We start from the raw sequence: 15,927 nt of genomic DNA, 5'->3' as shown, positions 1-15,927 counted from the left end.
TACCTCAGCTTGACCATTTGTCTGAGGATGATAAGCCATAGCAATGCGATGATTCACATTATACCTTTTTATCATGGTAGTGAACTTGCGGTTGTAAAAATGTGACCCCTCATCACTGATTATGACTCTTAGAGCTCCAAACCTTGTGAATATCTGCTTGTGAAGAAAATTAAGCACCGCTTTCGCATCGTTCGTTGGCAACGCCTTAACTTCAACCCATTTTGACATGTAATCAACTGCCAACAAAATATACTGATTGTTGCAAGATGAGACAAATGGCCCCATAAAGTTAATTCCCCAAACATCGAAAACCTCAACCTCGAGAAGCACATTAAGAGGCATCTCATCCTTTTTAGTCATATTACCCACACGTTGACATCGATCACATTTCCAAATGAACTGATGCGCATCTTTAAACAATGTTGGCCAAAAGAAACCTGCTTGAAGAAGACGAGCTGCTGTCTTTTCTCCACCATAATGTCCTCCATAAACCGTTGAGTGGCAATCTCGCAAGATCCCCCCCCCCCGGTTTCGCTGTAAGGAATATATCTCCTGATGATTTGGTCAACTCCCTGGCGAAAAAGAAACGGCTCATCCCACATATACCACTTCACTTTATTTAGAAACTTCTTCCTTTGAGCATAAGATAAGTCTGGGGGCATGATGTTACTCACAAGGTAGTTCATAATGTCTGCAAACCACGGCTCTTCTTCTTGCACTCCAAACAGCTGCTCGTCAGGAAAAGACTTATTTATCAATGTCTTATCCAATGAAGTAGCATTAGGATTCTCTAAATGCGAGAGATGATCATCAACTTGATTTTCAGTTCCTTTTCTGTCCTTGATCTCTAGTTCACATTCTTGGAGCAAAAGAACCCATCGAATCAATCTAGGCTTTGAGTCCTTCTTCGAGATGAGATATCGAATTGCAGCGTGATCAGTGAACATTATCACCTTAGTCCCAAGTAGATAAGATCAAAATTTCTCAAAACCGTAGACAATAGCCAAAAGTTCTTTCTCCGTAGTAGTATAATTCAGTTGAGCACCGTTGAGGGTCTTACTAGCATAGTAGACCACATGAAATATGTTGTTCTTCCTCTGCCCAAGAACTGCTCCAACTGCATAATCACTTGCAACGCACATCATCTCAAAAGGCTTATTCCAATCAGGTGCGGTAATGACAGGTGTCGTGATTAGACTCTTCTTCAATGTCTCAAACACTGCAAGGCACTTGTCATCAAATTTAAAAGGAACATCTTTTAATAGTAAACTGCACAAAGGCTTTGAAATTTTTGAGAAGTCCTTGATGAACGCTTGTAGAAACCCGCGTGACCAAGAAAACTGTGAATTCCCTTGACAGAAATAGGTGGGGGAAGATTCTCAATGACCCCCACCTTGGCCTTATCCACCTCAAGACCTTTACTAGAAACCTTGTGCCCGAGAATTATGCCTTGACGTACCATAAAGTGACATTTCTCCCTATTGAGAACTAAATTGGTTTCGACGCACCTCTTGAGAACATGTCCGAGATTTTGCGAGCATTCATCAAAAGAATCACCAAAGACTGAGAAGTCATCCATGAACACTTCCACATTCTGGCCAATCATATCAGAAAAGATGGCCATCATACATCATTGAAATGTGGTTGGTGCACCACAAAGACCAAAAGAAACTCGTCTAAAGGCGAACGTACCGAATGGACAAGTGAAGGTAGTTTTCTCCTGATCTTCTAGAGCGATACAAATCGGATTATAACCCGAATAACCATCCAGAAGACAATAGTACTTATGACCATCCAACCTGTCAAGCGTCTGATCAATGAAGGGTAAGGGAAAGTGATCCTTCCTAGTGGCCTTGTTTAGCTTCTTGTAGTTCATACAGACTCTCCACCCCGTGACTGTCCGTGTAGGAATAAGCTCATTCTTCTCATTTGCTACCACAGTGATACCACATTTCTTTGGTACACATTAAACCGGGCTTACCCATGAACTGTCAGAGATAGGATAAATGATCCCTGCATCTAGCCACTTCAGAATTTCCTTCTTTACTACATCCTTCATGATTGGATTAAGTCTTCTTTGCTGCTCGACTGTAGGTTTGCTACCTTCTTCTAGCAGAATTTTATGCATGCAGTAAGAAGGGATGATTCGCTTGATATCTGCTATAGTCCATCCAATTATCGATTTGAACTCTCTCAGAATTCTCAAAAGCTTTTTCTCATCGCTACCTGAAAGGTCAGATGCAATAATAACAGGCATAGTAGATGTATCACCTAAAAAAACATACCTCAAATGTTCAGATAAAGGCTTAAGCTCAAGAGTGAGAGCTTCCTCAATAGAAGGCTTGAGGCGTTTAGGAGCTTTGTTCAATTCTTCCATTCCAAGAGATTCAAAAGGCATATCGATCTTCCTTTTCCAAGGAGAAGCATTCAAATACTGCAGTTGCTCATCACCTTCGTCATCTTCACTGTCTGAATTTCCCAACAAGGCTTTTTCTAAGGCATCAGAACTTAGCATTTGATCAAGTTCTGATGTGACCACCGAATCGACCAACTTGACTTTTAAGTACTCCACATTATCAGTAGGAAATTTCATAGCATTGAACACATTGAAAGTCACATCCTGATCCAACACTCACATTATAAGCTCACCCCTTCTGTGCATCAATCAAGGTTCTACCAGTTGCCAAGAAAGGCCTTCCCAAGATTATAGGAATCTTCTTGTCCTCCTCGAAATCAAGAATGACGAAATCAGCAGGGAAGATGAGTTTATCCACCTTGACCAAGACATCCTCCACAATACCTCTCGGATATGTAATAGAACGATCGGCCAATTGCAAGGTCATGTAAGTTGGTTTGGGATCAGGTAAGTCCAATTGCTTGAAAATTGACAAAGGCATCAGATTGATGCTAGCTCCCAAGTCACACAAGCATCTGTCGAAAGATACTTTTCCAATAGTACATGGAATAGTGAAACTTCCTGGATCTTTAAGCTTCGGAGGCAACTTCTGCTGCAGCACAGCACTGCATTCCTCCATGAGAGCGATAGTCTCTAGATCATTTAGCTTCACCTTCCGTGAGAGAATACCTTTCATAAACTTTGCATAACTAGGCATCTTCCTGAGAGCCTCAGCGAAAGGTATGTTTATATGAAGTTTCTTGAACACCTCCAGAAACTTCTCAAATTGCTTGTCCAGCTTTTTCTTCTGCAGGCTCTTAGGAAAAGGCGGTGGAGGATAGATCTGTTTCTCCCCTGTATTACCCTCAGGAGGAGTGTGCTCAACAGTAGTCTTCCTTAGTTCCACTTCTTCATCCTGCTGCTCTACTTTTTTCTCAGCTCCAGCTTTTTCAGTCAACTCTTGAGTTTGTTCGGGATTAGCAACCTTTCCGGACCTCAAAGTGATTGCATTTACCTGCTCCTTAACTTCCTTCTTTCCTGGCACTTTAGTGTTACTAGGTAGTGTACCAGGTTGACGATTTAGCAAGGCATTGGCAATTTGCCCAATTTGATTTTCCAAAGTCTTGATATAAACCGCTTGGCTCTTACACATAAGCTTCAACTCCTCTAGTTCAGATTTTTTATTAGCTGGTTACAGCTAGAGTGTTGGATTTTTAAACGCAGCGGGGCATGGAAAAACACTTTTACACATACAAAATCCAAATAAAAGCATATAAATCGTGAATAAAAATTCGAGGGATCGAATCTAACCTTTAAAAATAATTCGGAGACAATGATCAGAGATCCTTAGCAGTTGCTCCTCAAGTGTGAAGCACTCCACCGGTATCCACCAAGAAAATGACTTTTAGGAGGAGGAGGTGGAGAGAATTTGGTTTTCTAAAACTTTTGGGTTTCTAGGGTTCAAATAAAATAGGGTCTATAATAGTGTATTTATAGGCAAAATTTTCAGCTGAAATTTTCCCATAAATAATATTATTATTATCCCATTTATTATTCTCATTAATAATTAAAACACCTTTTAATTATTAATCCTTTTTCTAAACACTTTAGAAATAATTCCCTCTCTTGATTTAATTTCCAAAAATTAAATCCTTTAATTAATAATATTAAGAACTTTTCTTAATTAATTTATAATCAATTAAATCTCATTTAATTAATTATTAAATTTGCCAATTAATTATTTATTTAACAAATAAATAATTATTAGCCATTATTAATTAATTCCTCCACCAATAAATCATTCTCTTTTTATGGTGTGACCCTGTAGGTTCAATATTAAGTCGGTAGTAGAAATAAATAATAATAAAACTATTTTATCATTATTTATATAAATTCTCTAATTTATTAAATATGATTAATTAATTAATCACATTTATTCTACATCGTGAGTGATGCTTTTCAACATATCGCGACTATCCGGATAATATGAATTCACTGCTTAGAATACCAAGAACCTGTCAGTGAATAGTTACCGTACAATAAACTCCTTCTACCCTACAATGTCCCGATTAAATACAAGGCATGGATCTCGTGTCAAGCCTATCTAATTCAATCACTTGCTTACCATCTATTATGCGTAGTTCTATGCAAATTAGAAACTCCTTTCTAATTTCATTTACTCTGGCCAGAGATTCCTGAACTAGCATAAGTGGATCAGCCTTGAACATTCGCTTCCTTCACTGGAAGGGGTAGATCCTTTATTGATCATACACTATCTTCGTGTACAAATTCCTATACCCAGAAGAGCCCTAATAATTGTCCCTGGAGACTAAGAACTAAACCAAAGCATAGTTCAGTGTACACAAGATGACTATGATGACCTCAAGTCTAAGGATACTTGTACAACTATCACTAAGCGAACAACTGCTGACACGTGAGTGAACTCCATCAGTTGTTCAGCTGGGCGAGTCATGTTCAGTGAACTTATTCCATAATAAGCACCTACATACTAGCTATAGTGTCACCACACAAATGTCTATGAGAACAGACATCCTTCATAATGAAGCAAGCATAGTATGTACCGATCTTTGCGGATTATTAATTACCAGTTAGTAATCCTATGACCAGGAACTATTTAAGTTTAGAGTTATCATCTTTTTAGGTCTCACTATTATGATCTCATCATAATCCATAAAAAACTTTACTCTAACTATGGTATATCTTATTTAAACACTTAAATAGATAAAGCCCGTAATAAAAACAAAACAAGTCTTTATTAATATCAATGAAATCAAAACAGATTATATAAAGAGTTATTCCTAAATCCTAATACCTGATTGGACTTAGGACATATTCCTTTCAATCTCCCACTAGTACTAAAGCCAATCACTCTGGTATCTAATACCCATCTTGACGATCAAAGTGACTTTCATAAAGTAGCTTTGTGAGTGGGTCTGCTATGTTGTTATGTGTGTCAACTCTAATTCAATACAATATAAGAAATGTTACCGCGCTCCCACTAACCCTTTTGTAGACGCATGGTTCATCTACGTTTTTGATAAAATCAAACTCTTTGATTATCTCATCAAAACGAATGTTCCATCTTTCGACAAGCTTGCTTTAAACCACATTAATCGCAAGCAAAATCCGAACTGATTTTAACAGGGCTACATGTAAAAGGTTTCATCAAAGTCAATCCATTGCCTTTGTTTGAATCCTTTTCCCAAAAGCCTGGCCTTATAGGTCTCCACCTGGCCATCTGCTATAATCTATATTTTGTATACCGTATACATAGATTCCATTCTGGATTTCATGGCACTATGCCATTTCTCTGAGTCAACACTACTCCTAGCCTCATTATAGGTCACAGGGTCATCATCATCAATGATCGACGACTCATTGTCATTCTCAATGACAAGGCCATAATACCTCTCAGGTTGGCGAGACACTCTCCCTGATCTATGAATGGGCTATTCCACAAAAGGTTGTTCAGTCAGAACAGGTGTTTCCACTTGATCTGTAGTAGTTTGTGCTTCTTGAACTTCATCAAGTTCAATTTTGCTCCCACTGTTTCCTTCAAGGATAAACTCCTTTTCCAAGAAGGTAGCATGTCTGGAGACAAACACCCGATGATCGGTGTAAAAGTGATACCCTAAAATCTCTTTAGGATATCCCACAAAACTACATTTTACGGATCGAGATTCCAGCTTATCTGGGTCAACTTACTTGACATAAGCTGGACATCCCCAAATCTTAACGTGTTTAAGACTCGGTTTCCTTTCTTTCCATATCTCATACGAAGTTTGAGGAACAGATTTGGAAAGCACCTTATTTAGTAAATATGCTGAGGTTTCCAATGCATAACCCCATAGGAATACTGGAAGATTTGCATAGCTCATCATGGACCGAACTATGTCTAACAAAGTTCGATTTCTCCTTTCAGATACCAATCTGAAGGAGTCCAGTGGGAGACTATACCATTTACTTAGAGATAATCTAGAAACACTCCATTAAAGTATTTACCACCTCAATCTGATCGAAGAGTTATAATACTATGTTTGGTTGTTTCTCCACTTCATACTTATATTCTTTGAACTTTTCAAAGGCCTCAGACTTGTGTTTCATCAAACACATATCCGAATCCAGATCTATCATCTATGAAAGTAATGAAGTATGAAAATCCACCCATGGCTTGCGTAGACATTGGTCCACATACATCTGTGTGTACCTTTTCTTTTATTAGTTTGTTCAATCTGAAGTAAATTATGTCACATATATACAGACCATTATTTAAAGCACCACATCCATAAAGAATATTATCTCTAAGAATAGAACATTCATTATTCTCAATAATAAATGAAAAATCCACCCAAGTCTAACATGGGAATAATATTCCTCACAATCGAGGGAACAAAATAACAATTATTTCAAACAATAGTCTTGCCCGTAGGCCTATGTAAATGAAATGATTCTACATCTTCAGCAGCAACTCTTGCTCCATTTCACATCAGTAGAATCACCTCCTCTTCCTCAAGAGTCCTACTTCTCCTTGGTCCCTGCAACAAATTGCAGATTTGAGAACAACAGGCGGTATCGAATACCCAAGTAGAAATGATATATTCACTTCTATCATGAACATACCTGAATCAGAAGCGGTAGTCTCACTACCCTTCTTCTTCAATTCTGCAAGGTAAACCTTGCAGTTCCACTTCCAGTGCCCCACCTTTTTACAGTGAAAGCAAACAACTTTGCTCTTGGGGTCTTCGGCTTTTGGTGGAACCGGCGTTTTCTCACCTACTTTCTTCTTCTTGGAAGAGTTCCTCTTCCTTTTCTTAGGATTGGAACCTTCACCAATTAGAAGAACAGAACTCTTCTTAGGGGAAAAATTCGATTCCGCAGTCTTCAACATGTTGTGGAGTCCAGGCAGGCTGACATCCAACTTATTCATGTGAAAGTTCACAACAAACTGCGAGAACGAACTCGGAAGCGATTGCAAGACCAAGTCTTGGCTCAGCTCCCCATCCATGGCAAAACCAAGTTGTCCAAGACGTTCAATCAAATTGATCATCTTAAGTACATGGTCATTCACAGATGATCCCTCAGACATCCTACAACCGAACAACTCCTTCGATATCTCATATCGAGCTGTCCTCCCTGCCACATCATACAACTCTTGTAGATGCATTAGGATAGTGTGAGCATCCATATGCTCATGTTGCTTCTGTAGCTCAATGTTCATGGAAGCTAGCATGATGCATTGAGCAACATTTGCATCATCTATCCACTTACGATACACAACGTGTTCATCATTATGTGCATCACTAGCAGGTTCAGTAGGCTTAGGTGAGTCAATCACGTATTCCAGCTTCTCAATCCTGAGAATAATTCTCAAGTTTCGAAGCCAGTCAGCATAATTAGGACCAGTCAATTTGTGAGCATCTAGTATGCTCCTGAGTGATAGTGCAGAAGACATAACGTACAAAGTAAATCTGTAAATGATAAACACATAACAACACTTAGCAAATATTCGATTTCATTTTAAAACACTATATGAATCGGGTCTTTATTCATAAGTGGCTCCCACTAGTTTATCTAATTTATTCAACCCTCTACGTGAAAAATTAAGCATTCATAATGCTAGTGGGAATAGGGATCCTACATTCCATTACACGACCCCGGCTGTAGCACGAACCGCCATGCAATGTTCAATAGGCAGACAACTCTTGTCAATTACATCTCATGTTATTCCCTAATCAAACTTTAGCCTCTTGAATAATTGAGTCTCGGCTGTAGCACGACAAACTCAATATTCTAAGTCAAGTCTAACCCAACATTCCGTACAGTTGAATCAGTCCCCAAAGGCCCACGGCTGTAGTACGTACCGACCTTTAGATTCTTATTCAATGTACACATCTCTATGTAATAGACAAGTATTTCTTATTTCGAAATCAAAGCCCTCGACTGTAGCACGAACCGACAATGATTCAAAAATAAGAACTACTTTTCTATCATGTTGGAAGGCTATGACCGACACAAGCCCGTTGTGTCATTGGCCAATTACTACTTGATATTATTTAATTTTAGAGGGATTATATTACGTTACAATCATAATCATATTATAAAGAGATTCTTCCTTTTAAATTAAATATTTCAAATCAATAATCAATAATCAGACGATTCCCAGATCGGGTGGAGCATTGTCAAGAGGCGTCACTTAATAACCCTTTCTTACAGATAGAAATCTGTTGTTGACAGAATCATCCTTTCTCTCATATCGAAAATTCATATTCAATTACGTGTTTCATAAACATAAGAATCTCATGATTGTATTCATAATATTATTATTTAGGTTATGAAACAATTTCACTATACTAGGTTGTCTAACAAACGCCTTATGTTTATTCAAGTTCACCTAAATCTATCATCGCATGATAAACTAAGCATATATCACATATATAAACATGAATAAACATCAAGGTAGGCATGTTACATCATCTAGCACATTCGTCTAAGCAATATACATCTCTATGTATCACATGAAGTATTTAAAAGCAATTTAAACAGTTAAAAAACAACTTTAAAACACTTCATGGAAATATAAACAGTTCAAAACTTTTATATAAACTAAAATTGATCACTCCATTAGACCCGTCTCGAAAAAACGAATCCAACGGTATATTGCACGCCTAAAACGGAGTTACGAAACTCCCAGAAAATCAATTTTAAAATCAACAGAGGGCTGTAACGCATTCCAGTGATGCGTTACACCCCTTTTAAGCCATTAAAGGGTGTAACGCATTCCGTGAATGCGCCACAGGTGTGTAACGCATTCCCGGAATGCGTTACACCCCTATATATATTTTTTTTTTATTCAGCAGCCGCCATTCTTCTCGATTAACGTGCGTGACATCTCCTGACAGCCGCCTGACATGTCTGTCTTGTTTGTTTTCTCCGTGCACCAGCAGTCAGATAATATAAACACAGCAGATGTATATAAACATATATATATACTATATATACATATATTTACTTATTTAATTACGAATTTAATTGTAAGAACTTCAAAAATTCATAATAAAAAATCTATACATCCTAAAATTATGAAAAAAATACCCAGACGATCTACAACACTTGTAGAACCCAGATCAACATTCAAAATTATTATGAGAAACGATTTCTCATCAGACAAAATTTATCCATGATATAACTTGTAAAAATCATAATTAATTCATACAAGCACATAAAATTCTGAAATTTTTACCACATATCTATATGCATACAACCTATGCTCTGATACCATTGTTGGATTTTTAAACGCAGCGGGGCGTGGAAAAACACTTTTACACATACAAAATCCAAATAAAAGCATATAAATCGTGAATAAAAATTCGAGGGATCGAATCTAACCTTTAAAAATAATTCGGAGACAACGATCAGAGATCCTTAGCAGTTGCTCCTCAAGTGTGAAGCACTCCACCGGTATCCACCAAGAAAACGACTTTTAGGAGGAGGAGGAGGTGGAGAGAATTTGGTTTTCTAAAACTTTTGGGTTTCTAGGGTTCAAATAAAATAGGGTCTATAATAGTGTATTTATAGGCAAAATTTTCAGCTGAAATTTTCCCATAAATAATATTATTATTATCCCATTTATTATTCTCATTAATAATTAAAACACCTTTTAATTATTAATACTTTTTCTAAACACTTTAGAAATAATTCCCTCTCTTGATTTAATTTCCAAAAATTAAATCCTTTAATTAATAATATTAAGAACTTTTCTTAATTAATTTATAATCAATTAAATCTCATTTAATTAATTATTAAATTTGCCAATTAATTATTTATTTAACAAATAAATAATTATTAGCCATTATTAATTAATTCCTCCACCAATAAATCATTCTCTTTTTATGGTGTGACCCTGTAGATTCAATATTAAGCCGGTAGTAGAAATAAATAATAATAAAACTATTTTATCATTATTTTTATAAATTCTCTAATTTATTAAATATGATTAATTAATTAATCACATTTATTCTACATCGTGAGTGATGCTTTTCAATATATCGCGACTATCCGGATAATATGAATTCACTGCTTAGAATACCAAGAACCTGTCAGTGAATAGTTACCGTACAATAAACTCCTTCTACCCTACAATGTCCTGATTAAATACAAGGCATGGATCTCGTGTCAAGCCTATCTAATTCAATCACTTGCTTACCATCTATTATGCGTAGTTCTATGCAAATTAGAAACTCCTTTCTAATTTCATTTACTCTGGCCAGAGATTCCTGAACTAGCATAAGTGGATCAGCCTTGAACATTCGCTTCCTTCACTGGAAGGGGTAGATCCTTTATTGATCATACACTATCTTCGTGTACAAATTCCTATACCCAGAAGAGCCCTAATAATTGTCCCTGGAGACTAAGAACTAAACCAAAGCATAGTTCAGTGTACACAAGATGACTATGATGACCTCAAGTCTAAGGATACTTGTACAACTATCACTAAGCGAACAACTGCTGACACATGAGTGAACTCCATCAGTTGTTCAGCTGGGCGAGTCATGTTCAGTGAACTTATTCCATAATAAGCACCTACATACTAGCTATAGTGTCACCACACAAATGTCTATGAGAACAGACATCCTTCATAATGAAGCAAGCATAGTATGTACCGATCTTTGCGGATTATTAATTACCAGTTAGTAATCCTATGACCAGGAACTATTTAAGTTTAGAGTTATCATCTTTTTAGGTCTCACTATTATGATCTCATCATAATCCATAAAAAACTTTACTCTAACTATGGTATATCTTATTTAAACACTTAAATAGATAAAGCCCGTAATAAAAACAAAACAAGTCTTTATTAATATCAATGAAATCAAAACAGATTATATAAAGAGTTATTCCTAAATCCTAATACCTGATTGGACTTAGGACATATTCCTTTCATAGAGTTGTTGTTTTGGTGCATACTGCGGTTGCTGAAAACCAGGGGGTTATACTGTTTAGCTGAATACTGATGATAAGGATGTTGAACCGCATTCTGAGCATTGCTCCAACTGAAATTAGGATGATTGCGGTTGTTTGGATGATAGGTGGCTGGCACAGGTTGCTGCGATCGCTGGAAGTTGCTCACGAACTGAGCTGATTCATTCGAAATTGCGCACTGATCAGTCTCATGGGCACCAGCACAAAGCTCACAGACACTAGTGATTTGATTAACTCCATAATTAGCCAAAGTGTCGACATTCATTGTCAAAGCCTTAAGTTGGGCAGCTATAGCAGTTGCTGCATCCAACTCCAGAATTCCTGCAACTTTTCCCTGAGTCAGTCTCTGGGAAGGATTCTGGTACTCATTAGCAGCCATCAGTTCAATAAGTTCGTACCTTCATCATAGCTCTTAGCCCACAAGGCTCCTCCTGATGCTGCATCAAGCATAGGCCTAGAAGTAGGACCCAATCCATTGTAAAAACAGTTGATAATCATCCAATCAGACATGCCATGGTGTGGGCACTTCCTTAGCATCTCCTTATATCGATCACAAGCCTCACACAGAGATTTTCCAGTTTGCTGCGCAAACTAGATAAGAGCAATCCTGATTGCTGCATTCTTCGCCATGGGAAAAACTTTAGTGAGAAATTTTTGAGCAAGATCTTCTCAAGTTGTGATAGACCCTGCCGGTAGAGAGTGTAACCAGCACTTAGCTTTGTCCCTCAAAGAGAATGGGAAGAGTCGCAGCTTGATAGCATCTTTAGTCACACCATTGAACTTGAAAGTGTCGCAGATCTCGATGAAATCCCTGATGTGATGTTGGGGTCTTCGGTAGGAGAACCCCCAAACTGAACTGAGTTCTGTATCATCTGGATCGTGCTTGACTTGATCTCAAAAGTGTTAGCCACGATGGCTGGTCTAATGATGTTAGACTGAATGTCATTAATCTTAGGCTTAGAAGTCCATCAAAGCCTTCGGATTTTCTGCTTGATCACCCATAGCTACTACAATTGGCTCTTTAACTTTCTCTTCTTCTTCTACCTTCTTTTCTTCCTCAAAAACTTCCCTACGAACTACCACAAGTTCTTCCTCGGCTTTATCCAGTGTTCTCTTACGAGTACGCGAATGCGTATGCATACACCCTCACTAAATCACCTGAAATAAAACAAGAAAACAAATAAGTAACAATGTTCGAGTCAATGAACTTTAACGACCACTGATGGAAAGCACATAAACTAGTAATTAACACTGCAGTCCCCGACAGCGGGGCCAAAAACTTGTTAGTCGCTAAACACGCGCTAATATTACACGCAAGTATACGAGTTCGCAAGTAGTATAAGATATAAATCAAATTCGATCCCACAGAGACTATATTGGTTAACTATCTAAATTACGCACCTAAGCAACAATGTATGGTTATTATTCAATGATAAGACGATAACAAATTGAGAATATTTATAACTAAGAATTACGCTAGCTATTATAACTACGAGAATAAGATAGACTGAGTTAATATATATGACAAACATGAGATCCTAACTATATTAAATACTTCATTTAATAGCCTTATTATTCTCAACCATAACATGCAATGGTGATGACTCTAATCAGACAACACGAAACTGATAAACGTCAACTTTCGTTGCATGAGTACCATTCTACCAGACATCCACAAAAGAGATAGAAGCTGAATAGGCACCAATTATATTGAGGCCCTATATGTCTATAAAATTTGACAACATAACGTGTTAAGCACAAGTTATCTATCTTGATTACATAGGGCAAGTACGATGGTCAAAATTACCTACGAATCATGCATAAATATACATGAACCTATGCTAGCATGGCAAGTTCTAAATCCTTAAATTCACTTTCGCTTCATTAAGAATTAAAATACTATCTTATAAGTTCGCGACGCTCACAAGACGAATAAGCACAACCAATACTAGGATATCATAAAATCACCACATACTAAGGCATCAAACAATTTAACTAAAGAAATCCATAAATAAATCCGCTAGAACCCCACGATAACGATTAGCCCATAATCGAACTCATCGCCAACGTGGGTTCCAATGAAAACATGATATAGCAAACGTAGTCTTTATACAAATAAATAAAACAAAGTACACACACGAATATAGGTTCAGCAAAACAAGAAACAAGCATCCAAATTACAACTCAAAACAAAGATTCACAAGAATAAACTAGTTCGTCTTCGCCTTTGTTGAATTATGCCAAAAGGTCTCTTGCCATCCTCTCCTTCCTTGATGTCTTAAAACTCTGAATATCTGAATATATATATATTGAAAAAACGACCTAAGTTATGTTTATATAGCAGTCCATGCATCCCAGGAGTCCAGAATTCGAATTGTAAAAGAATCAGGATTTCTTTTATCCCACGCGGGGGCGTGCTGACTTTCTGTTTCCCCGGCGCGGCCGCGCGCAATACCAGCGTGGGCGAGCCTGCCTTCTGCCAAAATTTTATTTTTTTCTTCTTCTTTATTCCTTGCAGCTTCGAGCCAATCTTTCAAGCTATTATTTCAATACATCCTAAACACCATATTAGCATCAAAATAATGCTAATTCACCTGATTCACAAAGTAAAGCCTGAAATACAAAAACACTTGAAACACGTTAAAACACAAATAACTTAAGTACAAATACACCAACTCAAAGCTTATTAGAGCATAAATAAGTGTCATAAATGCCACTTAACAGTAAGCAGAAGCAAAAATAGTCTTTACCTGATGCTTGTAAATATTTAAACTCTATAAATCTCCTAATGTATAAAAGTTATAATTGTGTCAATTTTTATGTATTAATATTATTTTCCATTATAACTTGGGGTTAGTCTTGTTAACAGGCATGAATTTGTGTTAAGCAATCTTCTCACAAATTGGGGGAGATTGTTGTGCAAGACATGCATGTACAACAACAAGACTAAGTCAAATTAACCCTAAGTAAGTTGTATTGTAATCTTAGTTTGAATTTTGTATTATAACATTTAAAGTCTGTAAAAATATCAAAGAGTAGACTAGAGTTTTTTTCTTTAAACAATATCAAATCTAAGAATTCTATCTGGAAGAAGATCAAGAAGATCATGCCTCAGAAGAATTATGAAGAAGCTTGGAGTTGAATGAATCTGTTTTGAGAAAAATATTCTAAGTCAAGATCTCTACAAGTCACAGATTTAGTGTTATAGAGAAGTCATTCGAGAACTCCAGAATGATTTATAGAGAAGTCAGGAAAACTACTAGAGAACTCTGAGATATCAACAAGCCAAATTGAAGACATGAAGATTGGAGATATCGACAAGTCATTTCTTCACTAGAGAACTCAGAGATATCGACACGTCAAATATCATTAGAGAACTCTGAGATATTGATAAGTCAACTATCACTAGAGAACTCTGAGATATCGACAAGTCAAATATCACTGGAGAACTCTGAGTTATCGACAAGTCAATTAGTCACTAGAGAACTCAGAGATGTCTATAAGCCAAAGTGAAGACATGAAGTAGAGAGATCTCGACAAGCTAAATTCTCTTATAGAGAATTCAGAGACCTCTACATGTCAAATAAACTATAGAGTAATGAGAGATCTTGTTAGGTAATGAATCACACACAGAGGGGGAGTGAATTTGTTTTTTCTGATTTTAGGCTTTTCTTGAAAGATAATGGTTGAACAGTAAATTAAATCTTGTATAAAAAGGTGTTCATGCAGAAATAAAACTTGCATAAAATAAAGAACACAGATCTTCAAAACTCACTTAATTTTTGTATTAAAAATTAAGATGTTTTGCTATAAAATTTCTAAGCTCTTTGAAGTTAAAGAGCTCAGCTTCTTCTCGAGAGTGTTACAAGAATTTTTGATCTAAATTGTTACTTCTAACTAGAGGACCAGTGTTAACTTTATAGCTCAGTTAACTGCTGGTTTACAGTGGATAATAAATATGCTATTAGCTTTTCTAAACTGTCACTTGTCATTTCTATTTATAGAAAAGCAAATCTTCCATTTCTGGCTTAGCATATCTTTAGCATCCCGTGTTTACTTTAATCCTCATCTGTCATTTAATTTTTGTCATTGATCTTGCACATACTTCAAGCTGCTTTTTGTAGACTTGTCAATCCAGCTGTTGGATTATTTGTTAGTTGTTTATCTAGGATATTAAACTGATCTGCAATTCTGTACTTTGAGACTATACTTCGAGATCTCCAGTTTGATTCATTTGAACACTTGATATCTCGATAAGTACAAAGGCTTATCGAGATCTCTAGTACTCCATGATGAGTTTGGCTTGTAGAGGTCTTCAGCTCATCGAGATCTCTAGTCTTCATAACTTCACTTGACTTTTAGATATCTCTGAGTTCTCGAATGGATATAGACTTGTCGATAACTCTGAGTTCTCTAGTGAAGGAATGACTTATCGATATATTTTTGAGTTCTCGAGTAGCTTTCCTGACTTTTCTACTCCCGGTGGATATTGCTTATCCGTTGAGTAGATATTGCTCATCCGTCGAGTAGAT

The 15,927-nt window shown here is 36.8% G+C and overlaps 1 non-coding gene across 1 annotated transcript; it reads left to right on the top strand.

The window, feature by feature from the left end:
- The first annotated feature begins 11,903 nt into the window (after positions 1-11,903).
- Positions 11,904-12,010, top strand: LOC141698790 (small nucleolar RNA R71). Its single transcript, XR_012565292.1, has one exon. It is a non-coding gene; the product is annotated as a small nucleolar RNA R71 (small nucleolar RNA).
- Positions 12,011-15,927: the final 3,917 nt, after the last annotated feature.

This window comes from Apium graveolens, chromosome 11, assembly GCF_009905375.1.
Source record: "Apium graveolens cultivar Ventura chromosome 11, ASM990537v1, whole genome shotgun sequence".
Classification (NCBI taxonomy): Eukaryota; Viridiplantae; Streptophyta; class Magnoliopsida; order Apiales; family Apiaceae; genus Apium; species Apium graveolens.
This window is presented reverse-complemented; position numbering and strand designations above follow the sequence as displayed.